This window comes from Nicotiana sylvestris, unplaced genomic scaffold (assembly GCF_000393655.2).
Source record: "Nicotiana sylvestris unplaced genomic scaffold, ASM39365v2 Un00002, whole genome shotgun sequence".
Lineage (NCBI taxonomy): Eukaryota > Viridiplantae > Streptophyta > Magnoliopsida > Solanales > Solanaceae > Nicotiana > Nicotiana sylvestris.
Window position 1 is genome coordinate 146,081 of NW_027184338.1, and position 7,259 is coordinate 153,339.

Genomic DNA, 7,259 nt, shown 5'->3' on the forward strand with positions numbered 1-7,259 from the left:
CGAAAATTTGGGACTCGCGCGGAATTCCAGTTTTATGGCCGTAAAATGCCAAAAAACATAATTTGGTCATGGAGGGGCGGTGAATATGGTTCCTTAGGCCGTATTTGACAAACTGAAAAAATTTTAGGCGATCCGGGTCCGGGGTCCCGGGCCCACGGCGGAAGGCGTGGGCTATAGCACACGAAAATTTGGGACTCGCGCGGAATTCCAGTTTTATGGCCGTAAAATGCCAAAAAATGTAATTTGGTCATGGAGGGGCGGTGAATATGGTTCCTTAGGCCGTATTTGACATCCCAGAAAAATATTAGGCTATCCGGATCCGGGTCCCGGGCCCACGGCGGAAGGCGTGGGCTATAGCACACGAAAATTTGGGGCTCGCGCGGAATTCCAGTTTTATGGCCGTAAAATGCTAAAAAACATAATTTGATCATGGAGGAGCGGTGACTATGGTTCCTTAGGCCGTATTAGACGTCCCGGAAAAATTTTAGGCGATCCGGATGCGGGGTCCCGGGCCCACGGCGGAAGGCGTGGGCTATAGCACACAAAAATTTGGGACTCGCGCGGAATTCTAGTTTTATGGCCGTAAAATGCCAAAAAATGTAATTTGGTCATGGAGGGGCAGTGAATATGGTTCCTTAGGCCGTATTTGACATCCCAGAAAAATATTAGGCTATCCGGATCCGGGGTCCCGGGCCCACGGCGGAAGGCGTGGGCTATAGCACACGAAAATTTGGGACTCGCGCGGAATTCCAGTTTTATGGCCGTAAAATGCCAAAAAATGTAATTTGGTCATGGAGGAGCGGTGACTATGGTTCCTTAGGTCGTATTCGACGTCCCGGAAAATTTTTAGGCGGTCCGTGTCTGGGGCCGTAAAATTCCAAAAAACATAATTTGATCATGGAGGGGCGGTGAATATGGTTCTATAGGCCGTATTTGACGTCCCGGAAAAATTTTAGGCGATCCGGATGCGGGGTCCCGGGCCCACGGCGGAAGGCATGGGCTATAGCACACAAAAATTTGGGACTCGCGTGGAATTCCAGTTTTATGGCCGTAAAATGCTAAAAAACATAATTTGACCATAGAGGAGCGGTGACTATGGTTCCTTAGGCCGTATTAGACGTCCCGGAAAAATTTTAGGCGATCCGGATCCGGGGTCCTGGGCCCACGGCGGAAGGCGTGGGCTATAGCACACGAAAATTTGGGACTCGCGCGGAATTCCAGTTTTAAGGCCGTAAAATGCCAAAAAATGTAATTTGGTCATGGAGTAGCGGTGACTATGGTTCCTTAGGCCTTATTCGATGTCCCGGAAAATTTTTAGGCGATCCGGGTCCGAGGTCCCGGGCCCACGGCGGAAGGCGTGGGCTATAGCACACGAAAATTTGGGGCTCGCGCGGAATTCCAGTTTTATGGCCGTAAAATGCTAAAAAACATAATTTGATCATGGAGGAGCGGTGACTATGGTTCCTTAGGCCGTATTAGACGTCCCGGAAAAATTTTAGGCGATCCGGATGCGGGGTCCCGGGCCCACGGCGGAAGGCGTGGGCTATAGCACACAAAAATTTGGGACTCGCGCGGAATTCTAGTTTTATGGCCGTAAAATGCCAAAAAATGTAATTTGGTCATGGAGGGGCGGTGAATATGGTTCCTTAGGCCGTATTTGACATCCCGGAAAAATATTAGGCTATCCGGATCCGGGGTCCCGGGCCCACGGCGGAAGGCGTGGGCTATAGCACACGAAAATTTGGGACTCGCGCGGAATTCCAGTTTTAAGGCCGTAAAATGCCAAAAAATGTAATTTGGTCATGGAGTAGCGGTGACTATGGTTCCTTAGGCCTTATTCAATGTCCCGGAAAATTTTTAGGCGATCCGGGTCCGAGGTCCCGGGCCCACGGCGGAAGGCGTGGGCTATAGCACACGAAAATTTGGGACTCGCGCGGAATTCCAGATTTATGGCTGTAAAATGCCAAAAAACATAATTTGACCATGGAGGAGCGGTGACTATGGTTCCTTAGGCCGTATTAGACGTCCCGGAAAAATTTTAGGCGATCCGGATCCGGGGTCCTGGGCCCACGGCGGAAGGCGTGGGCTATAGCACACAAAAATTTGGGACTCGCGCGGAATTCTAGTTTTATGGTCGTAAAATGCCAAAAAATGTAATTTGGTAATAGAGGGGCGGTGAATATGGTTCCTTAGGCCGTATTTGACATCCCGGAAAAATATTAGGCTATCCGGATCCGGGGTCCCGGGCCCACGGCGGAAGGCGTGGGCTATAGCACACGAAAATTTGGGACTCGCGCGGAATTCCAGTTTTATGGCCGTAAAATGCCAAAAAACATAATTTGGTCATGGAGGGGCAGTGAATATGGTTCCTTAGGCCGTATTTGACATCCCGGAAAAATTTTAAGCGATCCGGGTCCGGGGTCCCGGGCCCACGGCGGAAGGCGTGGGCTATAGCACACGAAAATTTGGGACTCGCGCGGAATTCCAGTTTTATGGCCGTAAAATGCCAAAAAATGTAATTTGGTCATGGAGGGGCGGTGAATATGGTTCCTTAGGCCGTATTTGACATCCCAGAAAAATATTAGGCTATCCGGATCCGGGTCCCGGGCCCACGGCGGAAGGCGTGGGCTATAGCACACGAAAATTTGGGGCTCGCGCGGAATTCCAGTTTTATGGCCGTAAAATGCTAAAAAACATAATTTGATCATGGAGGAGCGGTGACTATGGTTCCTTAGGCCGTATTAGACGTCCCGGAAAAATTTTAGGCGATCCGGATGCGGGGTCCCGGGTCCACGGCGGAAGGCGTGGGCTATAGCACACAAAAATTTGGGACTCGCGCGGAATTCTAGTTTTATGGCCGTAAAATGCCAAAAAATGTAATTTGGTCATGGAGGGGCAGTGAATATGGTTCCTTAGGCCGTATTTGACATCCCAGAAAAATATTAGGCTATCCGGATCCAGGGTCCCGGGCCCACGGCGGAAGGAGTGGGCTATAGCACACGAAAATTTGGGACTCGCGCGGAATTCCAGTTTTATGGCCGTAAAATGCCAAAAAATGTAATTTGGTCATGGAGGAGCGGTGACTATGGTTCCTTAGGTCGTATTCGACGTCCCGGAAAATTTTAAGGCGGTCCGGGTCTGGGGCCTTTAAATTCCAAAAAACATAATTTGATCATGGAGGGGCGGTGAATATGGTTCTATAGGCCGTATTTGACGTCCCGGAAAATTTTTAGGCGATCCGGGTCCGGTGTCCCGGGCCCACGGCGGAAGGCATGGGCTATAGCACACAAAAATTTGGGACTCGCGCGGAATTCCAGTTTTATGGCCGTAAAATGCCAAAAAACATAATTTGACCATAAAGGAGCGGTGACTATGGTTCCTTAGGCCGTATTAGACGTCCCGGAAAAATTTTAGGCGATCCGGATCCGGGGTCCTGGGCCCACGGCGGAAGGCGTGGGCTATAACACACGAAAATTTGGGACTCGCGCGGAATTCCAGTTTTAAGGCCGTAAAATGCCAAAAAATGTAATTTGGTCATGGAGTAGCGGTGACTATGGTTCCTTAGGCCTTATTCGATGTCCCGGAAAATTTTTAGGCGATCCGGGTCCGAGGTCCCGGGCCCACGGCGGAAGGCGTGGGCTATAGCACACGAAAATTTGGGGCTCGCGCGGAATTCCAGTTTTATGGCCGTAAAATGCTAAAAAACATAATTTGATCATGGAGGAGCGGTGACTATGGTTCCTTAGGCCGTATTAGACGTCCCGGAAAAATTTTAGGCGATCCGGATGCGGGGTCCCGGGCCCACGGCGGAAGGCGTGGGCTATAGCACACAAAAATTTGGGACTCGCGCGGAATTCTAGTTTTATGGCCGTAAAATGCCAAAAAATGTAATTTGGTCATGGAGGGGCAGTGAATATGGTTCCTTAGGCCGTATTTGACATCCCAGAAAAATATTAGGCTATCCGGATCCGGGGTCCCGGGCCCACGGCGGAAGGAGTGGGCTATAGCACACGAAAATTTGGGACTCGCGTGGAATTCCAGTTTTATGGCCGTAAAATGCCAAAAAATGTAATTTGGTCATGGAGGAGCGGTGACTATGGTTCCTTAGGTCGTATTCGACGTCCCAGAAAATTTTAAGGCGGTCCGGGTCTGGGGCCTTTAAATTCCAAAAAACATAATTTGATCATGGAGGGGCGGTGAATATGGTTCTATAGGCCGTATTTGACGTCCCAGAAAATTTTTAGGCGATCCGGGTCCGGTGTCCCGGGCCCACGGCGGAAGGCATGGGCTATAGCACACAAAAATTTGGGACTCGCGCGGAATTCCAGTTTTATGGCCGTAAAATGCCAAAAAACATAATTTGACCATAGAGGAGCGGTGACTATGGTTCCTTAGGCCGTATTAGACGTCCCGGAAAAATTTTAGGCGATCCGGATCCGGGGTCTTGGGCCCACGGCGGAAGGCGTGGGCTATAGCACACGAAAATTTGGGACTCGCGCGGAATTCCAGTTTTAAGGCCGTAAAATGCCAAAAAATGTAATTTGGTCATGGAGTAGCGGTGACTATGGTTCCTTAGGCCTTATTCAATGTCCCGGAAAATTTTTAGGCGATCCGGGTCCGAGGTCCCGGGCCCACGGCGGAAGGCGTGGGCTATAGCACACGAAAATTTGGGACTCGCGCGGAATTCCAGATTTATGGCTGTAAAATGCCAAAAAACATAATTTGACCATGGAGGAGCGGTGACTATGGTTCCTTAGGCCGTATTAGACGTCCCGGAAAAATTTTAGGCGATCCGGATCCGGGGTCCTGGGCCCACGGCGGAAGGCGTGGGCTATAGCACACAAAAATTTGGGACTCGCGCGGAATTCTAGTTTTATGGTCGTAAAATGCCAAAAAATGTAATTTGGTAATAGAGGGGCGGTGAATATGGTTCCTTAGGCCGTATTTGACATCCCGGAAAAATAATAGGCTATCCGGATCCGGGGTCCCGGGCCCACGGCGGAAGGCGTGGGCTATAGCACACGAAAATTTGGGACTCGCGCGAAATTCCAGTTTTATGGCCGTAAAATGCCAAAAAATGTAATTTGGTCATGGCGGGGAGGTGAATATGGTTCCTTAGGCCGTATTTGACATACCGAAAAAATTTTAGGCGATCCGGGTCCGGGGTCCCGGGCCCACGGCAGAAGGCGTGGGCTATAGCACACGAAAATTTGGGACTCGCGCGGAATTCCAGTTTTATGGCCGAAAAATGCCAAAAAACATAATTTGATCATGGAGGAGCGGTGACTATAGTTCCTTAGACCGTATTAGACGTCCCGGAAAAATTTTAGGCGATCCGGATGCGGGGTCCCGGACCCACGGCGGAAGGCGTGGGCTATAGCACACAAAAATTTGGGACTAGCGCGGAATTCTAGTTTTATGGCCGTAAAATTCCAAAAAATGTAATTTGGTCATGGAGGGGCGGTGAATATGGTTCCTTAGGCCGTATTTGACATCCCGGAAAAATATTAGGCTATCCGGATCCGGGGTCCCGGGCCCACGGCGGAAGGCGTGGGCTATAGCACACGAAAATTTGGGACTCACGCGGAATTCCAGTTTTATGGCCGTAAAATGCCAAAAAACATAATTTGATCATGGAGGAGCGGTGACTATGGTTCCTTAGGCCGTATTAGACGTCCCGGAAAAATTTTAGGCGATCCGGATGCGGGGTCCCGGGCCCACGGCGGAAGGCGTGGGCTATAGCACACGAAAATTTGGGACTCGCGCGGAATTCCAGTTTTATGGCCGTAAAATGCCAAAAAACATAATTTGATCATGGAGGAGCGGTGACTATGGTTCCTTAGGCCGTATTAGACGTCCCGGAAAAATTTTAGGCGATCCGGATGCGGGGTCCCGGGCCCACGGCGGAATGCGTGGGCTATAGCACAGAAATATTTGGGACTCGCGCGGAATTCCAGTTTTATGGCCGTAAAATGCCAAAAAATGTAATTTGGTCATGGCGGGGAGGTGAATATGGTTCCTTAGGCCGTATTTGACATACTGAAAAAATTTTAGGCGATCCGGGTCCGGGGTCCCGGGCCCACGGCGGAAGGCGTGGGCTATAGCACACGAAAATTTGGGACTCGCGCGGAATTCCAGTTTTATGGCCGTAAAATGCCAAAAAATGTAATTTGGTCATGGAGGGGCGGTGAATATGGTTCCTTAGGCCGTATTTGACATCCCAGAAAAATATTAGGCTATCCGGATCCGGGGTCCCGGGCCCACGGCGGAAGGCGTGGGCTATAGCACACGAAAATTTGGGACTCGCGCGGAATTCCAGTTTTATGGCCGTAAAATGCCAAAAAACATAATTTGGTCATGGAGGGGCGGTGAATATGGTTCCTTAGGCCGTATTTGACATACTGAAAAAATTTTAGGCGATCCGGGTCCGGGGTCCCGGGCCCACGGCGGAAGGCGTGGGCTATAGCACACGAAAATTTGGGACTCGCGCGGAATTCCAGTTTTATGGCCGTAAAATGCCAAAAAATGTAATTTGGTCATGGAGGGGCGGTGAATATGGTTCCTTAGGCCGTATTTGACATCCCAAAAAAATATTAGGCTATCCAGATCCGGGTCCCGGGCCCACGGCGGAAGGCGTGGGCTATAGCACACGAAAATTTGGGGCTCGCGCGGAATTCCAGTTTTATGGCCGTAAAATGCTAAAAACATAATTTGATCATGGAGGAGCGGTGACTATGGTTCCTTAGGCCGTATTAGACATCCCGGAAAAATTTTAGGCGATCCGGATGCGGGGTCCCGGGCCCACGGCGGAAGGCGTGGGCTATAGCACACAAAAATTTGGGACTCGCGCGGAATTCTAGTTTTATGGCCGTAAAATGCCAAAAAATGTAATTTGGTCATGGAGGGGCAGTGAATATGGTTCCTTAGGCCGTATTTGACATCCCAGAAAAATATTAGGCTATCCGGATCCGGGGTCCCGGGCCCACGGCGGAAGGCGTGGGCTATAGCACACGAAAATTTGGGACTCGCGCGGAATTCCAGTTTTATGGCCGTAAAATGCCAAAAAATGTAATTTGGTCATGGAGGAGCGGTGACTATGGTTCCTTAGGTCGTATTCGACGTCCCGGAAAATTTTAAGGCGGTCCGGGTCTGGGGCCTTTAAATTCCAAAAAACATAATTTGATCATGGAGGGGCGGTGAATATGGTTCTATAGGCCGTATTTGACGTCCCGGAAAATTTTTAGGCGATCCGGGTCCGG